This window comes from Amblyomma americanum, chromosome 8, assembly GCF_052857255.1.
Source record: "Amblyomma americanum isolate KBUSLIRL-KWMA chromosome 8, ASM5285725v1, whole genome shotgun sequence".
In the NCBI taxonomy this organism is placed as follows: Eukaryota; Metazoa; Arthropoda; class Arachnida; order Ixodida; family Ixodidae; genus Amblyomma; species Amblyomma americanum.
In genome coordinates, this window is record NC_135504.1 from 92,251,961 (window position 1) to 92,274,112 (window position 22,152).

At 45.5% G+C, this 22,152-nt stretch overlaps 1 long non-coding RNA gene across 1 annotated transcript; it reads left to right on the top strand.

Annotated features, from left to right (window-relative positions):
* The first annotated feature begins 8,532 nt into the window (after positions 1-8,532).
* Positions 8,533-21,195, top strand: LOC144100540 (uncharacterized). Its single transcript, XR_013307715.1, has 3 exons — positions 8,533-8,670; positions 17,120-17,240; positions 20,990-21,195. It is a non-coding gene; the product is annotated as an uncharacterized LOC144100540 (long non-coding RNA).
* The last annotated feature ends 957 nt before the right edge of the window (positions 21,196-22,152 follow it).

Consider the following 22,152-nt stretch of genomic DNA (forward strand, 5'->3'; position numbering starts at 1 on the left):
CTTGAGGACAATAGTAATATAGAAGGGACGCTACGGCGGACCAATTGCCGGCAGGATAAGCAAGGCTAACCCCAACTGTAGCATTCAACACCTCAACTCAACTCAACTCCACAAAATTCTGGGCCAACAGTTATACCAAAATTGAACCTCGCAAGCCTAGGCCTTGTATTTGAGAGTGTCTGGTGCAAGAAGCGAATCACATACACTTACCACTGTCATAAAGCATTAATTAATTTATTTAATTATATCGTTTACTAAATACGCATTACATTTTCAGTCATGTGTGCATCTGTGTGTACTCCGCTGGCACGGTAGTTCGCAGAACATTGCCATCATCATGGGTAAAGCGCGGAATAAAAATTCAACTCGCGGTGAAATGCACATCATTTTGAATGTTGTTTTTTTAATTTCATGGCTACTGGTTTACTATATGTGCTAAGTAAAGACAATCACTGTAGCATATCGCAGCTGCTTCTTTGGAAGCCTCTTCTGCGGCGCCGCACTGAAACTGCGTAGGCACACGTAAATGTCTAGCATACCCTACCTGGCCGTGGTCGGGGAAATGGTACCAACAAAAGCGCGCTAATCGAGAGGGGATGAGACGAGCGCTTTCACGGTAAGGAATTTCGACGGGAACACTCGGCACAATGTCGAGAGAGGGGGAGAGCGGACATGATATTCAATTTTGAAGAAAAATGCTGGGCCTCAAAGCTGAAATTGTCGCTGAGATTTTGTGAAGTAGTCGATCGCGAACTATATGATCCCAAGTCTTGCATGGAAACGAGAGTTGTGATAGCGAAATTCTGGAGGAAGCACTCAGACTCATAGTATGGGCTTATCGAACGAGGGTCCTGTCGCAGGCAACAGGATTTCAGCACACAAGAAACAGTTTTTCAATGAATACCTATGACAGTTACCTGAGAGCACAACTCTGCCGTCAGTTTCCGTAATCTGTCGAACACAATTGAGCACCATAGACACTCGGTGTTAGTCCACGTAAGCCTTGTCGTCCTCTTCTCTTCTCCACCAATCATCTCTCTCCACCTCACCGAATGCTTCTTCTTCCTCTTCTTTATTCTTCGGTTAATTCGCGTCTTCACACTTTTTGCCTTTAAAATTTAATTTAGGCTCCTTAATATATGTGACACTATCGTATGCGATCATTTTCTCCAGCACGTCGCTTTATTGAACAATGAAGGCGCCTAAGCCCATGCTGCTTGCGTCGGTATGAACTTACGTATCGTCGTTTTCACAAAATTCCGCGAGAATCGGGGGAGACTGTGAACGACGCTGATGTTCTTTGAAGGCTTCTGCTTGGGGCGCTTCGCAATTAAATGTCACGTCTGCCTTCGTCTTTTGGGTCAGGGGCTCGGCGATGCGCGAAAAAGTTTTCACAAATCGTCAGTAATATGTGCCCATTCCGAGAAATATGCACACTGCTTTCTTATTGGCCGGTGGTGGAAACTGTTTAATGGGATCTGTTTTCTGCTAGTCTGGGTGCACATTCTGCTTGCTAACGATTAGACCTAGAAACAGCGGCTCTTCATAGACAAAGTGGCACTTCTCTGGTCTCATGGTTAGGCGAGACGAATTGATGGCGTCAAGTATTGTTCGATGTCTTTTGAGGTGCTCTTCAAAGTTCAATGCGAAGACAACGAGATCTTCTAAATATACCAGACAAATTTTCCACCTGAAGCCTGCCAGCACTGTATTCATAACTAGCTTAAACGTCCTTGGTGCCTAACCGAAACCAAATGGCAACCCCTTGCACTCAAAGAGCCCATCCGGAGTGATAATGCGGTCTTCTCGCGATCTCTTTCATCAACCTCAATTTGCCAGTAGCCGCTCTTGAGTTCTATCGATAATAAATATTTGGCGTTGCAGAGCCGGTCCAGTGTGTCGTTGATGCGGGGGAGGGGGTAGACGTCCTTCTTTGTTATGTTGTCCAGGCGGTAGTAATCATTGTATAATCGAAGTGCGGAATCGTTTTTACTCACTAGCACAACCGATGCCGCCCATGGGTTGTTTGAAGACTGGATGACGTTGTCGCGAAGATTTTCTTCTAATTGGTCCCGGATGGCTTGTTGTACTCGCTGCGAAACATGGTAGGAGCTTTGATAAAGAGGTCGGGCGTGCTGGTCGGTTATAATGCGATGCTTGGCAATTGGCGTTTGCCGGACCTTCGGGGATGACGAAAACCACTCGCAGTAGCTTCGAAGCAGATTGTGGATTTGGTCTTGCCTCTTCCAGGGCAGGGCTGGGTTGATGTCGAAACTGGTCGAGTTCTCTTAGGGAAGAATTTTGCGGATGGTCGGAAAAGGCGAAGGAGTCACGTACGTCGGATATTTCGTCGAAGAATGCAATCCTTGTTCCTCTGTTAATGTGCCGGCATTCTTCCCTGAAGTTAGTCCGCAGTATATTGGCCTAGCCGTTGCGAAAATGTGCGATGTTTCTGACGATGCTAATTCCTTGGTCTAGAAGCAACTGCATTTTCCCCTCTATGATGGCTTCAGCGTTAAGGGCTTTCGTGGCGCCTGCGGTCACGATAACACTTGAACGGGGTGGGACGCTCACCTCATTGGAAGCACGACAGTCGGTTGCAGGTAGTTTTCTAGGCATCGAATTTCTTGGGGCTTGAGAGTAACTCGGAAGCTGGGCGAGCAAGGGCAGGGCGGCAGGCAGCATTCGCATTTCCTGGGGCAGGCCGGGGGGAGGGGACGGCGTTCTGGAACAAGTGGCCCATTTCGGAGAGGACGTAGCGGATGTCGTTGGTGAGCTTGAGTGCGTACAGCAGCGGCATAGGCCTGGGTTTCTGTATCCGCCGGGGTGCCAAGCGCCTGTTGCACTCCTTGCCGCACCACATCCATGAGAGTCGCTGCTTGGGGCTGTGGGAAGGATGGCAGTAATCGGCGTAGCTCCTCGCGGACGATTTTGCGGATAACTTCCCGCAAGTTGTCGCTTCTCGTGGCCGCCGTGTCCGGAGGAGTTGCACAGACAGCACAAGGGCGATTGTACTGACCAGACCGGACGTCAACGGTATTCTCAATCGTACAGGCTTCTTGCATGAATTCCTCGACTACTTTTGGCGGCTGGCGGACGAGGCTACCGAAGAGATGTTCCTTTACGACGGGCATTAAAACTGAACTTTCTTTTCCTCGGTCATCCCGGGGTCGGTGCGATGAAAGAGGCGCTTCATTACTTCCACGTAACCACGGACGGGCTCATTCGGAAGCTGGATCCTGGACTCGAGGAGTCTTTCAGCTCTTTCATACCTCATGACACTGGTGAATAGTTTCAAGTGTTCCATCTTGAATAGCTCCCATGTCGTTAGGAAAAATTCGTGGTTTTCATACCACGTGCGTGCTGAGCCTTCCAGTACGAAAAATACGTGCCGGAGTTTCACCGCATCATCCCAATTGTTGAATGATGCCATGCGCTAATATTGGTCCAACCATTCTTCGGGGTCTTCGCCTAGGAATTCATTGAAAGTTGGCGGCACCCGCAGCTGCTCCAGTATGGTCGCTGCCGACATCTTTGGTGAGGTAGCGGTGCTCGTGTGAGCATCTTTTGGCTGTCTGGTGCGCTCCGGCAGGGTCCCGAACTCAGAATCCTCTCCCTGAAGACGTCGGCTGCCTCGGTAAGCTGCTGGCTCGTCCTCGGGTGCGAAGCACATAGGGCTGGCGGAACGACTTGAAGGGGCGGTCCGGTACATGGAAAGCAGCCCAGCACCTCCACCAGATGTCACGAAGTGGTGACTGCTCACCTGAGAGTAGAAAGGCTGCGAAAACAGTCTCTAAACAAAACTTTTTATGTGGGCTGACTTGCGCCCACAATAGGCTGAATCACTCGTGGTCGGAACAAGCGTGGTCGGCGGGCGTTGAACAGAATCCCTGCCGTTGTCGGCCGTGCTCAATTTAAAGCCGATAACAAAATTTCGAGATGAAACGTGGAAAGGTACTAGAACATTCTGGAACAACGTAGAATCAGCTCTGCCTGGATGCGATCAGTCGAGATAAATGTGGTTGCGTCTTGCATCGAGAAGAAAGCGATAAAGCGGCGTGCCGGCAGCATTGAAAAATGAAAAAATACTGCAAAGGTTCGCGGCAGTACAGAAAACATTTTCACACTTTCATTTCAAAATTTATCCGCAAGTTAACGAGAATGTGCCCTTTCTCTTGTTTTCGTTCATCGGCTTTATACAGCTAGTTAAAAGATGAAGTATATATCCAGCGCGCCTATTTTGCTATCCATATTTTTAGCAGTAAAATATATCTGAGCTTTTTAAAAAGGAACAGTGGCGGTTATGCATCGTCTGCAAATTTCAGAGCGATAAGAAAAAGTAAAATGCGGCCCTTTACCTGAAGTCTCCATCGCAAGAGGTAAGAGCAAAAACAATCTAGCATCCCATTAAGAAAAGTCAGAAAGTTCCGTTTTCTTGCAATGTGTGAGTTTTCCTTGATTTTCGAAGTAAAGTGCCTCATTGTCACCTTAAATTGAATAAGAGGACAGCGGCAGACAAATATTGAGAGGAACTTTTGTCCTGCTGTCTTTTGTTTTTCTATTGATAAATTTCTTTCAGTGCTTTTATGAACATAATTTTCAATCTTCTGTTTCGATCAAAACCGGCTGACGTCTTCTGGCCCCGTTAAAACAGCAACCACATGCAGTTCTTCGGAGGTTTAGTAAACCGAAATTCAATAGGACAGGTTTAGTCATCGGCAGGCCTTGATAACAAAGAAGGAGTAGTTGAGGAGTTCTAAGAAGGCGCATAAAATCTAGCGCAAAAACAAAAGTAAACTTTGGAAGCAATGACAGCTGCCGCAGCGACAAGGAGCTTGCATCTTGAACGTTTGGCATTGCACGCGTAAATTGCTAATGCAAGGAGAAACCTTTCTCGAGTGAAGGAAGTTCAGCGCGAAAAACATCGGCCGCGGAAACGGCATACAACGCTGGTTTTCATCAAAAACAGCAGACATTCCCTTCTCTTAATTATAGACGGCTTTCTGTATGTGGTTATACTCCTAGGTTGAAGCGAGCATGCCTGTCGTTTCTAAATGCATGTTCGTGACGCTTTTAACAGCATTATTTGCAATAGGAATCACAGAAAAAGTTATATTTATGAATCTCCGCGCTTTAAAGGAATGGTAAAGAGCCATTCCTTACGCCAATCTAAACTGTTACTTGTGCCAGAGTGTAATGCTTATAGCGTGGACACTGATGCGCTGGCAGACGACGGACGAAGGCAGGACGAGACACACAGGGCGCTGAACAAATAACTTTAATATCAAAGGAATGCGATCCGGACCTTTTTATACAGTTACTGTACAGTTATCCTGGATTACTGTATAAAAACGAGCGGATCGCCTTCCTTTTATATAAAGTTGTTAGTGCAGCGCACTGTGTGTCTCGTCCTCCGTTCGTCCTTCGTCTGCCAGCGCATCAGTGTTCACAATATCAATTCAACTCGCCCAGCAACGCACCCTGCTTATATTGATTAGAATAATTATATAGGAAGGAGGTTGTATTTTCTTGGTCAGTAAGTTAATGTGCTTTATATTTTATATATTGCGTCCTAGCCATTTGCGTTGGAATCTCTAGCCTAGATGGCAGAGCAACAACAAAACCGAGAAGCACCATGAGGGGCAAGAGCACTAAGAGCCGAATTTCAGTTTCTTCACCAAAGCCGCCAGCGTGGCACACGAGCTTCGTGCCGAGCAGCGACGGAGTGGCTATTGTTGGAGACGGGCATTTATCTCCTTCTTGTTAAAAGCATCGACCTGATTTTTTTACAAGAAAATAGAGGAGAAAAAAACAAAACGAAATCGTGTAACGCACTACACTTAGCCACTGAAGGTCCCTTGAAAAATAAGGCTTCATGCTATAAAAATGGACGATCTGAGGTCTCTGCGGTCGTCGAGTAGGGCTGGAAAAGCCATGCCGAAGAAGTTCGTAATGGACGTCGCTTACCTGTTGGAGAACTGTGCAGAGCCAGCGTAATGCTTTATCAGTTTTTTGAAAGACCTCGGCATCGAATGAGTGGCCATACCGACGCTTTCTCCTCCGGTACAAATGTCACCAGTCAGTGGATCTGGTTGTAACGCCGGGCGTCACCGCCTTGTTGGTGCTGGATACGCAGCCTCGCGAGTTGTCCGGCTCCTTGTGCACGACGAGTAAATTCCTCATCACCAAAGTCGGCGTAGTGGTCTTCTGGGGACAAGATTTTATCCAAAATTGTCGATACTACGCGGCCGTACAACAGCGAGAAGGGTGTCCTCCGCATGGTTTCTGGATGTGCCATGTTGAACGCGAAAATAATATATGGCTGGATATTGTCACAAGATCGATGTTGTTCAACGTTAATGTACATAGACAGCAGGTCGGCGAGAGTATTGCTAACACGCTTGGTCAAACCATTCTTTTTGGATCGTAGGTGGCTATTTTCTTGTGAGTAGTACCACTCAGTCGCATGACGGATGCCAAGAGTTTGGAAATGAAAGCGGTGCCTCTATCCGTGGTTATAAGTGCCGGGGCGCAATACCTCAGGACTATGTGTTGGGGGAAAATTTTCGTAGCATCGGCTCCTGTGCCGCGCTAGAGTGCCCTGGTTTCAGAGTTGCGCCTGAGATAATCGTCTGCGGCGATTATCCACCGGTTGACCGAAGAGTTTGGAAAAGTGCCAAGAAGGCCAATGCAAATTTGCTCCAACGAAACTTTGGTCACTACCGTATGTGGAAGTCCAGCTGGTTTTACAGGCGGTTTTTTTCCCACTTACACTCTTGGCAGATGCGCACGTAGTGTCGCGCTCTCGCACAAGTTTGCGCCAGTAATAGTTCTGTTGGATCCGTGCCAAAGTGAGGGCATAACCTTGGTGACCGGCGGTGTCCTCTTCATGACAAGCTATCAATATTTGGTCTCGGGGAGCCTCTGGAACGACGATGAGGTAGTCTCTTCTTTTTGTAACAAACACGGTTTCTGCACCCGCCGCGGTGGCTCAGTGGTTAGGGCGCTGGGCTACTGATCCTGAGTTCCCGGGTTCGAACCCGACCACGGCGGTTGCGTTTTTATGGAGGCAAAACGCTAAGGCTCCCGTGTGCTGTGCGATGTGAGTGCACGTTAAAGATCCCCAGGTGGTCTAAATTATTCCGGAGCCCTCCAATACGGCACTTCTTTCTTGCTTTCTTCTTTCACTCCCTCCTTTATTCCTTCCCTTACAGCCCGGTTCAGGTGTCCAACGATATATGAGATAGATACTGCGGCATCTCCTTTCCCCAAAAAACAAATTTTATTTTATTATTGTTACAGAACGCTTCTTCGCATACAAAAAGAGGACTGTGTTTTGCGAAGATCTGGGGAACCTCCATGGAACGCGCTTCCAGTAAGTCGACGAGAGGTTTCAGCTTTGCGTCCTAGCCTTGTTCGGACAGAGCTTTCGGTGTTTTCGGCTGCGATGAGTGGAAAGTCTGGTTTGTCGTCTTCGTGCACCACCTCAATTAGAGACCTCGACAAGATGGCATCCCTCTGCTTGCGGCCTGATTTGCACACCTTGTTTGCATAAAACTCCTGATGACATAAGCACCAGCGTGCTGGACAGCCACAGTTATCCCGTAATTTCGTTAACCAGCAGAGTAAGCGGTGGATGTTTGCGACTTGAAAGTGTCATGTTCAATATTGCCTAAACCACCAAAATTGTCACTGTCCAATATACCTTATCATGTTCCTTTACGTCTGAGAGTTACTAAAACTGTCAGTGTGCTTTATTACGCTTACCGGTGGCCCCATTATTAGTAGCAGTGAAGCAGGTAGAGCGCAAGAGTACGGACACATTCTATTTTAAAACGGTGACTTTGTCGCCGTCCGTTGAAATTGCTAGAATCTTAGTTCAGAATCGGATGCGAGCGCTGCCTCTCGAAGGCATTCTGAAGCACGGAACGAACTGCGCTCCATTACAATTATTACAGCAAAACTGCTCAGAGAGTGTACTGTCCTTACTGTCTTGGCATCTCCATAACACCTCACAGCTTCAATGCAACATAAATGGCAGTTAGCTGGCAGCCATATATCAGAACCACTTTTGTTCTCCGCTTTTCTCTTTCACAAAAAATAGTTTGGGAGCGTACTAATTATAAATAAAGCTAGAATCCTGTGATATGAGCAAGATGTTATAACGCCGTTGGAGATCGGTTGATCAGGAACAAGACGCAATTCTTCGTTGTAAGGCGAGCATTGTTTGACAGAAATTTGGCTGTCGATAGGCGTAAATAAAAATAAGTCGTTATGAATGAGGTGAGAAATGCAGCATAAAAAACTAAAAATATCAAATTCAAAAGAGTAGCATAAACATCATCACGGGAGGTGGCGAGAATAGCGGCAAGGATAGCGACGTTTTTCCTCATTTTTTACATCAGGCTTCCTGGATGCATCCTGAAACAATGAACTGAAGACATACCGAAAGGAAAAGAAAAATTTCCGGAGGAAAGCGACATCAGAAGCCGTTTTTTAGAGCACATTATTCACAATTCAGAAGGGGTTCTTTTCTGATATCACACTCTATGAACGACGCCAACATGGAGGTGACTTGCCAATACCTCCTGATAACTTTTCCAACCGCGCTAGGTCTGACAGAAATTTCTGAACAGGGAATGTCCCGTGATCCCGGCGCCTACAAGAATGGTAAGCAGAAGCACAAGAACCGCATTTCCATTTGGTGCTTTATGCGCTTATTTTTCGTTAAGCTGTGTCAGCTGCCAATGACCCTGGATCACAGGGAATTCTTTTAAAGCAAGAAGAAAGGGATTCTGATTGAATCTCTTCCAAACTGATGTGAAGGCATGTTCTGAAGCGGACTGCAATCAATTGGGTTGATTTTTAAAAATTGCGATTTTTTAAAGGCAACACGTGGACAGAAACGCTACTTCAATTCGCGCAATGGTCCTTAGCAATGTTCAGGCAGATGCAGGACTGGACATTTCTGATTGGTCATTATATTATGGCTCAGTTATCCAGTCTATAGCTCTTGCATGTTCAATAGGCGGCAAGCTGTGAAGTGCTCTTATCTAATAAAAATGAATAGCGTGTTGGCGGCTTGCGACAGTTCATGTGCAAAACAGCGAGCAAGAACTGAAGAAAAAATGTATGTATTGGAGCACAAGCCTTGCAACAAGTTGAAGAATGAATGAAAAATATGTCCATTTTATAGCCGCCAAAGATGTGTCTTCTGGATTAATTAAGCAGGAAACCGGCTCCATCTATTGGAAAAGAATTTTATGAATTTACCTGCCGCGGCAGCTTTCAATTAAGAATTGCGGACGGCCGACGCCACTACCTGCAGTCGGCTCAACATCAAAAGTGTTCCAATCAACCATTTACTCTCTGCCAAGCAAATTTCCTTTTTCATGCACTATATGCAGCTCTCTAACAATGGACTTGCGACCATGACCCTCCTCAAGCTGAAAACAATGACTTTTTACCAGAAATGCTATCTTCCACTTGCGGGAGCTGAAAAGTGAAAGATAGGTGGCCTTTAATTTGTGATGACTTTTGCTTTTAAAGCGTCCATTACGGTCTGATTTTCGAACCATCATTTCCCGAAGCCCAGCAACCACAATACGTATATAACAGAAAGAAAAGAAACAGTATAACATATCTCACGGGAAATGTGTGCGGATGATGCGTAAATCTAGCCCGTGCTACAGTGAGAGCGCCTCAGAATATATTGCAAGACTGGGAAACTAGAATTCCTGCATTTTCTGCATCACGCGACAAGACTTAACCCGTCCTCTCCCTGAGATCACCCGTAGCGGCGCGGTCACTCCGGTCGCCTGTATACAATTAAAGCAAACCACCAAACAGCGTGTTGCTCGCAGTGCAGCAAAATAGTCAGGCTTACAAAAAGACTAATGCGTTCTGCCGAAGCAATAAAATCACAGGTAGTATTCAGTCGCGTGCCTTCCAAGTACATCATAATGTAGGTAGCGGCGCATAACAAAGCAAGCATTTCGCAGGAACAAAAAGCAACCGGTAAAAATGACCGCTCATCACCATGCGTCATGAGGAAATTCTTTTCAGGCAAAAAAAAAAGGGAGTGGTGCCCACTCGTTCTCTGTCTTGCTCGCAAGTTTCTTCTCTTTTGTGCGACGACATGAAAGCGCATGCTCGGATAAGCGGAGGTGAAAATTACACAGACAGCGATTCACTGCTACATTACCGAAAGCAGGCCATTATGCTGCACGACGCGGTTAGCAGAAAATGATGACATTGTCCGCATTGAAATCCCACTTGAAATTGGTCGTTTTTTTTCTTGCACTTTGCTTGCATGGTTCATTTTGTTTTTATTTTTTCAGATGCTTGTAAATTTTTTGTTAAAGTTCATCTATTTCGCACCCACACCTGCTAACCCTATAAATGGTGTAGTATCTACAAATAAGTAAAAAAAAAATAGAAATGGATGACGCTTAAGCCTCCCCTTTCCGAGTGGAAGACGACACGCCGTGAGGGAAGAGAATAAGTTAGGAGTTAAATAGAAAAGACAAAAACAGAGGCCGCAATGGAGATCTGCTTCGCATTTGTTGACCACAACAGCACACAGACGCGTACATCAGAGACGCTCGGCCGGTACAGATTCCATAAAAACGCATTGGTTAACACCCGCAGAAAACACGACGCATACAGGTCTGCTCGCCGCTGCGTGCCCGTCTGACGCCCGAACAGATCGCGAAGGGTTTCACTCACGCTGCCGCCCGCAGTGGCCAAACCGTGGTGTTAACACAGGGTTCTGCGTTCGGAGCAGTCAACGCCTTCAAAGGTTTCATTTGCCGGTCCTCCAACTTCAAATCCAAACCCCCGTGTGATGTCAGTGCTCGTTAAAGAGCCCCAGGTCACCGAAGTTACCGAAGCCCTCCAATACGGCGTCCCTCATAGTACTGAGTCGCTTTGCAGCGTAGAGCCCCATAAACCGAAACACAAACCGAGCACGGTCATAACACCACCTATTTTACATCACTGCAAGCTATGCATATTTACTTTTATCTCTACCACATAGATGGCTCTGCTTTGCCACAGCTTTTGGCAGTCGATTTAAATTTTTAATAGAGTAGAAAGCAGTACTTTCCGGGTCCCGTTTAAAAATGATCTTGCTGGTAATTAAAAAAACACGTAGCAGTACACAAAAACACTTTACGAAGTCAAACACTACAACGCAATCACTAGATTCACTTTTATTCACTTGCAACCAACAAGCCTTTGTAGCGACCTTGCGAAGGCATTTCATCATAGTGTCCGGCAATTTCTTTTGTTTTCTCATCTCGAACGTACCAATATTAGATCAACGGTACTAAAAGGGGTGCAACTTTGTTACGAGAATTCTTCCACTCGCTTGATTGTTAGCGGTCACTTTTTAGAGCGTGTACTAATTCGGTCATCCGTGAAGCAAGGCTGTCCTACGTCACCGCTACTCTTTACCCTATACCTGGACTCACTTTATTTGAGTGTGCTGCGAAACAACAATATCCGTGGTTTTGTTGTCTTTGGCAATGAAGTTAAGTAAGTAAGAAAGTAACTTTGTTTTTCAGGAACTAATACAGGTAATTCATGCGGGTGGCGTAAGGCTAAAAGCTCGGAAGTCTGATGAGGCCTTAGCCTCCATACACTTGTTTGCAACATGCAGCAGCAGAATCAAATTTTCTTTAGATAAAACATTTACCCGGTTACAATAGCACAAATATATTTCCTCACTTTCAAATACAACACAAGGAGTACAGCGATTAAACAATACAATAGAGCAATGCAACACAAATGTACTTTGGAGATTTTGTTAAGGAAAGAGAGTACAGATACATCCACGCACAGCCTAAACTAACACTTGATAGAATCCAAGCAGAAACTAAAACGACGTTACTGAAAGTTTCTAATAATACCATCTGGTAGAATTTAGCCTTCTCTTACGATGTGTAGCGCAAAAAAAAGAATATCAGTGATAAACTCCATGACTGCTATCTACATAGGTTTATAGCGATACTTGTAGTGCCTGCGTACACCAGTGCTTTGGCGTTTTTCTGCATTGATAAACCCAGCATCGAAAAACTGTAGCCACCATTGAGCAGTTTGGCATTTTCTCCGGCGCTCAAATGAATAACTCTTAATATTCCGGTCTGTGGTCCGGTTTATTGGATCAATGCCGACTCATTATGCTGGAATTGAAGAGCCCCGGGTGCCGCCTAAGTACCTTGGAGTTCCCCTTCCAAAGTTCAAGCGTAGTGGGCGTTACTGGAGGGAGCGGGTCCCGGCCCCTCAGAGCTATGCTCCGACTCTTCTTCCGAATAGCCTATTTATTTTTGGTCGAGGGCAGCCCGAGAACATATTTCTGGCACCAAAAATTAATACGTTTTCCAAGGACTCCACAGCACGAGACACTACATCCAAAGCCTACACCGAACATTTGCGATGTTCATACGGTACTCTAATTTTGAGCTGATGCGGCGCGATAACCTATTCAGGCCTGTTTCTGCTGACCCGTTTCTTCTTTTTCTGTGACAGCTCCCCTCCAAATATCAGAGCATCCCTGCGAACTGATTTTGTTCACCTTGTTCCTAACTTTTTGCCTTTAGTTTTATAGAGTGGCTCATATTATTTGCTTTATGAAGGAAGTTTATGACTCTGTGCGTTTTCTGGCAGTAAGATTTCCTTATGAATACTTATTTCCTGTTTGACGTAAAAATGTTTAGAAAGGATTGCTATCTATGCTCGTTCCGCCTCCATTTTACCGTTCTCTCCACTCTATTTGTATTGGTTATGACGTACTGATACGAGTACGTAAAATGCCGATTTTGTCTTGCATTAAAACTTTTCCGTTAAATTTCACGATGAAGTTCTACCTGTTAAAAGTGGCTCCACAAAAAAATAATTTTTCGTTCTTTTGTTAATTGTCGCCTATGTGATGCACCTGAAAACCATCGAACACTGCCCGATTGGCTGCGAAGACGCGATATTGTTTTGGGACGTTCTACTTATGACACTGAAGAAAGACTGTTTTGAATTCCTATAGTGTGCATTACCAAATGGCCACCCAACTTGACCACGAACCCTTTGAAATGATTTTCCTGCACGGACGGCGTAGCCTGTAGAAAACGAGCATGTTTCACCGGAAAGCTGGGTCTGTCGTCGCCCCCAGCACACATTTTGGCCAGATGGTGCACCAGCAGATAGACACTTAGGAATACAGTGGCTATTACCGGATTTGTTCCCATTATTGATGTCTTGCCTTATCTCGCCACTGTTTTAGTTAATGTGTGTTAAGACGTACGTTTTAGTTGTGTGGTGTTGGGTTTCCTTTAACTTGCCAGGCTACTGGCTGATTAATTTGTAACTAATTTAGCTCTTTCCTCCATATAAACGGTTGTAATAAATACCGTGCATAAAAAAACATCGTTTGTAGCGTGTTCTGCGTGCGCTCACGCCGCACTCTGAAAGCCCGGTGGTAGATTCCACGTATCTTCGCATTTTTTTTTATAAAAGTTCTAAAATTTGCACGAAATTAAATCAAGGAAAGGCGCTTTCAGGAATGTCAACTGGCCAACGAGTGTTTTTGCTTCTTGTGACAATAAATGGCTGCTGGTTACTGAGCAACCATCTGCTTATAAATGTTTTGCAAAGAACGTGAAACCCATGGCAAAGTCTGAAGCGCACACACCAGGACAACCACTAAACAAATCAGTAAACTCCATAAGAATTCCATAAGTTCATTGTAATTCATAAACAATAAAAATGCTTACTTCACTCACACTGGTCACTAGTCCTTTTTAAAAACCATGAACCTCATCTTTCCAGACGCTGTGCTTAATGAGCGACTGAGTGGATACCCGTCTTTTCTGGACGTGTTCGTGAGAGTTTTGTGTTGATGAGCTCGAGTTCTTCACTCTTCTATTTTCCTTAAAACACCTGTACGGCCTCACCAGATGAAAAATCACAAAGGTTCTTATAGGTCATAACTTCGCCTACCCGCAAACCTTCACCTTAACTAGCCTTATCTTGACACCAGTGTATTAAATGGAGTTCGGCAGAATTAGATTCATCCCGGCCGCGGCGGTCGAGTTTCGATGAAGGCGAAATTTTAGAGGCCCTTGACTTGTGCGATGTCAGTGCACGTTAAAGAACCCCAGGAGGTGGAAATTTGCGGAGCCCTCCACTACGGCGTCCTCATTGCCTGAGTCGCTTTGGGACGTTAAACTCCATAAACAAAACTAAACTAGATTTCGATTCAATTTTCCACAAAAACCTTTTTTACAATTCAAACTTGGATGTTACGCAGTAGAACCTGCTTTCGCGCCAAGGGCACCTTAGTGCCATGGCCAGCGAATTGCTACGTGTGCGAGCAACAAGGAACCATTCAACAATGAAATGATTTTTGTGCTTTCGTGATGCTGTGTTCTTTTAGGACATACCTCAAGAGAGGATTAGATAGGACGTCATGATCACGTCATTAACTATAAGATTTCTCCTTGTGACGAAAGACTTCTGAATTCGGTGTGAACTTTTAGTGTTAATAGGAGTGTATATTGTGTGGTAGAACCGCATGACAGGTGAACGCGTTAAACCGCAGCATTGAGCGAGCACACTGTTAAGAGAACAGCACGGGACACGGCGGGAAGGATATGATGCGCAAGCCAACCTCTTCACTGGTTGTCATTTTTGACGTGTGCCTTCTCTAATTTTAATGTGCGGCAAGAGTAAGGGAATGTGGTGGCATAGTCGGTATCAAAAGATCGTTGAATTCGTCCCGTTCGATTTAGACACGAGTGGGCTCAGGAATGTTCCTGTTATTCCAAGAAATATGAATAGAAACAAGCTCCGGTGACTGCCGAGCTGCTTAAGCCATCACTAAACGAAGCTTCTCTGCTGCGCCGCTGTTAGTTCGAACCCCACTGTGTGTGTGTGTGTGTGTGTGTGTGTGTGTGTGTGTGTGTGTGTGTGTGTGTGTGTGTGTGTGTGTGTGTGTGTGTGTGTGTGTGTGTGTGTGTGTGTGTGTGTGTGTGTGTGTGTGTGTGTGTGTGTGTGTGTGTGTGTGTGTGTGTGTGTGTGTGTGTGTGTGTGTGTGTGTGTGTGTGTGTGTGTGTGTGTGTGTGTGTGTGTGTGTGTGTGTGTGTGTGTGTGTGTGTGTGTGTGTGTGTGTGTGTGTGTGTGTGTGTGTGTGTGTGTGTGTGTGTGTGTGTGTGTGTGTGTGTGTGTGTGTGTGTGTGTGTGTGTGTGTGTGTGTGTGTGTGTGTGTGTGTGTGTGTGTGTGTGTGTGTGTGTGTGTGTGTGTGTGTGTGTGTGTGTGTGTGTGTGTGTGTGTGTGTGTGTGTGTGTGTGTGTGTGTGTGTGTGTGTGTGTGTGTGTGTGTGTGTGTGTGTGTGTGTGTGTGTGTGTGTGTGTGTGTGTGTGTGTGTGTGTGTGTGTGTGTGTGTGTGTGTGCGTGCGTGCGTGCGTGTGTGTGTGTGTGTGTGGGGGGGGGGGGTGCGCTTGTGCAGCGTCTCCTCTTCAGCACTTTCTTTGACACTTATCCGAGCAATCACTGCCAGAATGAAATTTCAGCCACCTTCATATCCGATTTACTCTAGGCAGATTGCTGTGAATGCTGCACTTATGCTGTTGTACAGGCAGCTGCCGCGGTGGCTCAGTGGCTGTGGTGCTCGGCTGCTGACCCGAAAGATGCGGGTTCGATTCCGGCCGTGGCGGCCTCTCCTAGATGGCGGCAGAATGCTAGAGGCCCATGTACTGTGCCATGTCAGTGCACGTTAAAGAACTGCAGGCGTTTGAAATTATGCGGAACACTTCACTACAGTGTCCCCCATAACCCGAGCTGCTTTTGGACGTTAAAACCAAACTAAACCGTCCCCCAAACGTTCTACGAAAGACGCCAAGAAGCATAAGCCTCACGTCAAAGACATGAAGTGCCGTGTGACAGCGAGAAGCAGATGTAAGCCTTCCCAAAGATAATTCAATATCTAGTGCTCTCAGAACAACGTTCCAAAACAAACCTCTTAAGACTGTATAAGAGGAACAATCATTACTTTTATCAGAGGAACAATTTCTGCGCGTCGGTATAACATGAAATCATTTCATCGCAGCTATATTTTCTTCCCATTGACTGGGATCAAACTCGCAAACTTCGGATCAGCAGCCCAGCGCCACAGCCATTGAGCCATTGTGAGAATTCAGTTAGTATCTGCTGCCTAAGACAAAGAGTGTCACAAAAAGCAAATTTCGCACAACGTGATTGGGCCGTTGCGACAATATGATTTAGTTTTATGGTATGTGCCATAGGAAAGGAATTCTATCCTCAGTCGGTGCTTTATGAGTTAGACCAGTGTTGACAGTTCTATTAAAACCATACGCAAACATGTACCAGAGGGAGGATCTAGTAGACTCAATATTTTATATCAGTCTGGCTTACCGTGCTTTAGAATTGCCGAAAAAGACATTGAAGCAGGTACAATTATGTTTCTTCCTAGACTTTAGAATTCCTTCAGGTTTACTTTCGCGCATACTGGGTATCAGATATGCACTGCCTATCGCAGGCAGTTTTTGGAGGGTAAGCGGACGCACTAAAACACCTCACTTCATCCGGAAAGAAAGGAAAAGTATGCCGGAATGCAGAAATGTGGGGTTGTAGCCTGTCTGGAAACCTTTGGGAATGGTTCCTTTGAACTGCTCAAGGTCAGGTTCAGTTCTATGGTGGAAAAAATTATGGGTTCGGTTTCGCTTTCGAGTTGAGGTTCAGTTGTGGTGTTATATCCACTCCTCTACAGCCACACACTGTGCCGATGAGTACATAATTCTTCTCACCCTCATCAGAAAAGCTGGAATGCGATTTAATATCCCCTCATTTGCAACGCTACAAGTCACTTTCGTCAAGCATCCGATTCTTGCCATTGAACGCGAACATTTACTGGTTGTGAAATGGAATTTCTGTTGGCAGTGTCGATACCTACAGTCATTGTCTCGTTTCACTCGTCTGGTAACTCAGCCCATCAAGCTACATAGCATTGAATCGTCCCGCCGAACATTTATTATGAAATCAATCTTCATCGGCTTCGTATTGGTGACATATCATGTTAAAGCTGTTGTGCATTTTTTTATTTTTCAGGAAAGTGATATCGTAATGGCAATGTATACTGCCCGGTCGATAGGTTCTATGTTACAAAACGCTGCGCAAAGAGCACTTGCGTCGAGTTAAACAACACTTATGGGTACATCATCACCGTGTCGTAAGTTTTTTCACCTTCAACAACGCTCTTTGGACCAGTTCCTTAAGATACCTTACAATTTCCAACTCGTAGCAAGGACTTTCGTCTTATTTCTGTGTAATAACGACTATTGTTTTGAGGTTGCTGCTTTGTGGGGGAAGTCCCTCTTTCAATTTTCGAGTCGCCGCGAGTAAAAATATATTGTCATAACACCGCCGCGCTTCAAGGCTATCAATGAGAAAGATGATGGGAATATATTTTCATAGCGCATTTCATAACAATTGCTAGCCAGCAAAATAATATGCTTCATAACGGTTAGCTGTGCTGTCTTCATCCTAGAAAAAAAAATATGCCTCGTACATACACGTCGTTCTGCGAAACCTGGTAATCTTGCTTTGGTAATACTCCAGGCCGCCGGCAGGATAACCTTATTCATTGCTATCTCGATAAATAAGGATCGCTTATATCCTCTACTCTGGGCAGGCAAATTACGTACAAGTAATGGCCAGTGTCTCCTCGTAAATACAAGCTTGAGCCCCATTCGCAAATTAGTGCTTTCCTGGAGTGTCATGGCGTCCCAAGAGCTGATAGTAAAATCATCCTCTGGTTTCACCCAGACGCATGAAAGGAAACAGACCTTTACTCGTACGACTACCTATCGCGGCTATTAAAATATATATAAAAATATTCCTAAAAACGATGATCGATATCCGTAGTCAGGCTGAATGCAAATTGGGTACGCTGGCACTGTGTGGCCATTGTTTTTCATTGTTTGACTTGTCTCTCTAAATTTGTGCTGGTTTGCATTGTTTATACTTGTTTTCTATTCTGTATCGAGGTTATGCTCTTTACTCCTATTATTGTTATCAAACTGAGTGGGTATGTCAATAATATTGGCTGTGTTTTGTGTGTTAATATGGCATGGTGCAAAAACAATAATAAGTTAAACAGTGTTTATTACAGGCGTTTTATGCATGCATATCAGTCACGATTTCCGTTCAGTAGAAACTCCGGCGTCGTCCGCGGCGTTTTGAGCGGTAAAGCAGATGGCTCGCCAACCACGTAGGTCATGTGACCTTGTGACATCCTCACAACCTGCGTAACGGGGCCGGTGAGGATCTCTTAACTGCATAATAACCAAATGCAAACTACATTAGGCAACCTGCTGAGTAGCCAAGTGAAGGTAAAAAATAGGATCGTTATTCGGAGGTTCTGGGCTTGGGTCCCACTGGCGGCATTTGGTTGTTGTTTCTTCTTCTTTATAATGAAATATTGTTACGTGGCGGCCAGCCGAAGAAAGAGACACGATGATCGATGGAAATGAGATGATTTAATGGCTGCCGGCCTAGCGCGAGCGCTCCTGCCCGCGCCACTGCGCGGTTCGTCGTCTTCTTCGTCACACTACTCGGGGCCACCGAGCGATCGTCCCGATCGGCGACAGAGTCGCGCGAAGTGGTTACGGGCTAAAGAGCATGGATGATGGATGGACAGGAACGAGAAAGGGGTGAGGTGCTGGCCGCCACGATGAATGAGATGTCTGAATGATTCCTGGTCTTGAAGCTTCCGGTCCGCAGGTCGCCAAGAGCCGACGGTCGAGGCCCCAGGGCACGCCGAACGGCCTGGGCAGGGGAACGATGTCTTCAGATGTAAGCGCGGTCTCGGGTCGGTGGGGTCGGTAGGTCAGGTCCTTGCGTCGTGTTCAGTTTGTCGTGTTGAGTGGTCAGGGCGGGGGACGGGGCGGGGGGGGGGGGGGGCAACAACGGCGAAGTTGGTTCGGGTCTCAAAGGCTGGGGCACGACAGAGCGACGCACACCAAGAACTCACGGCTGACTACCACGGCTGACGCGGGACGCCGAAGCTCCTTGGACCAGGATGTCGACGGTACCCCGCACCTCCACCAAATGTTACGTGGCGGCCAGCCGAAGAAAGAGACACGATGATCGATGGAAATGAGATGATTTAATGGCTGCCGGCCTAGCGCGAGCGCTCCTGCCCGCGCCACTGCGCAGTTCGTCGTCTTCTTCGTCACAATATATTTAAAATAATTTCTCTAGTCTCTCATAGATGAACACCACAAATCGTAAAAAAACCTTCCTCTACGCTATTCCGTTTCGGTGACTGATGGCTTCCGTCATGTAGCAGCTTGTCCTGTCACGGGCTAGTAGAAGGCAAAGTGGGCACTGGCATGGCCAGGAGCACTTCAGTTAGGCCCACAGCCACTAAGTCATGCCATCACGATCCGTCATGTCATCATGTTTTATCGGCTTACCATCACGTAACAATACACACGCTTACAAACGCACGCACACACCTGGAAAGGTTTCCTATAGCGCGGTATGCCGCCTGCCAGAAGGGCCAGAAGGGCAAGCGACATTTTTCTCTGAACGCGAACCTTAGTGCCAGCGCCTTAAAAAGCATGCGACCATGCTTGTTTTTTATGGACATATAGAACACAACAGAATCGCTGGTAAACTCGAATCCGTGACACTAACAGTCAATAAAAGCATTGTTTGATGCACACTTCTCACGTGCACGCTGAACAAGGCCGTGCGGCTGAGCTGCTATAGCGGGCACCAAGACATTACTGTGTTGTTTTCTTCCATGTAACTTACCTTTACGGCTCAAAATTCAAAACATTGGGCACAGTCAAAGGGCGCAACGGCTCAAGAAGAAAGTATTGGAAATGGCGCTGACTGATAGCAGACAGCTTATTCTTACCGCCTCTCGAATGAATGCAGGCCAACATCTTCAAAGAAGGCAAGCAAGAACCGGACAGAGAGGAACTTGGAAGTACATTTAAGCATTACCAATCGCAAAACAAAATCAAGACAAACCTACGCGGAAGTAGAAAGCAAGAATTATTTATTCGAAATAGGAAGAAAAGTTGAGCTCTAACATAATGCTCACCAAGCACTTCAATTTGCGTCCCTTCGATAATTGTGTTGTGACTCCAAATTCATTCTTTAGACGTTCTCATTTTCAGAATGCATTTCACATGCGCATGAAAATGAGCCAAATCCCTACATCTTCCTTCTTTTTGGACACTAGGATATCCAAGGAAAGTCTCAATGGGAGAATTTACAGCATTTAAGTTCTCTGTTAGTAGTAATTATCGAGCTGCTGTTCTCACCAAAAGGTGTAATAGTGTTTTACCCTGCTTCAGTGCGCGTGCACACACTTACTGTCAGCGTCTCCTCTGCTGTTATAAATTTGCGCCTTACCGACACGACCAGTCACGTTTGCTCCCAAATTCCACCTCTCAAAATTCGTTACTGGAAATGGTTATGTTAGTGCGACACTGAACAGCAATATTTCCATTTTTTGTGCTCAAATAATTTTTATAAATATTTCTCGGTTGCGAATTTTTTGCGAGGACTAAACAGCGCATTATAAAGCTAAATACAGACGGAAAGCAGAGCAATGAAGCATATCGTTGCCTGACCGGTATTTTGCTTCAACCGAGGAGGACGGGGTTAATATTCAAGCAAAGAAAGATAACCTCAAAGTTTTTATTACGGATTGCACACTAGAACTACAGAATAATAAGAGATGGAAGTGGCCTGAGAAACGGTGCATTTAACTTCAAACACCATTGGGGTTTTGAAACTTGAGATCGACAAATCACCAACGGCGCAGAAATTTCACTTCCTTACCTATTAGGAGTTCCCTTTGAAATTACCTATTGGGTTTTCAGTTTTCGCGCCATTTATATTCCTTCTTTGCTTCCAATTCTTTTCTCGCTTCTTATTGTAATAAAATATTTGTTACAGGTGCAGCCCAATAAGGGCAAGGCCACATTGTTTCCTCACATCGAAGACGGAAGAACAATACCCCTACTGCTGCCCGAAAGAGAAATGTCCGGAAGGGCAATAATAGCACAGGGAATAAAGAAGCAGTAATGAGCGTCGACAGTTTTTGTAAATTTCTCGTATTCAAGAAGGATTTACAGGAGCCAATTTATGAGTGTATTTGTGTGGAACTTGGCCGGAACATCATCAATAAACAGACTGGCTTAAACATGTGTCACGTGGAAGGTTCTCAGAATAGCCAGATGCAGTGAACAAAAACTCTTACCTATGAGCACGTATATTCAGAATCGGCTATAGTCGAAATTATTCTGCAGCTATGACCTACAGCGTCCCGTAATGACCATAACACACGCTTTAGGAAAAAATTACGCGAGCTGTCAGGAATGACCATTCATTTTTTCATCACTCAACCGCAAAAACAATGAAGGCTTCAAAGACAACTCTCACAACCTCCATATAAAATCAGGCACTGCGCCCACTTTGAAAAGCGAATACAAAATATTTGTTACCGCCGCTGAAATTTCAGGAAACAGTACGTCCTTCTAAGCGCGACAATAAATATTTATCGACTTTGCGGAAGTATTTTCGATTGTTTTCAAAAACCATATTCAAGAGGATAATTTCTGACGAATGCCGAGAACTAAAGCTGCTCTTGCTTACACCGAGGCACAGAATGTATCTCTAGAAGCGGGCAATCTATATCGCCGCAGCTGAGCAATTTTATTCCCCTTACTTCTGGACCTAACGCTGTTTCCGGGACAGCCTCTTCTCATTTTTTTCTGTATCTTCCTTTCCCTTTATTGCGAAGGGTAAATATGACTTTCTTGATTCCCACAAGGCAATATAAGACGGCGCTCGTCATTCTACTAGTGCCGTAGAGCCGCACGCATTTGTGATTCTCACTTTGAGCTGCAGCGAAGCTTGCAGTCCGCGTTAAAGCTTAGCGCCACTAACGCTCATCTGTGAAAACGGCCGCAGCCGTGAAAGCGGCCACTTCTACAAAACATCGCAGTTCAAGCCGCTGACGGGATAACTTAAGGCAGCTCCGTGCATTTTGAAAAGAAAAAAAAAGCAGTTTGCACGTAAGGAGAAATGTTTCAGGAGAAATGTTTGACATTTCTTGA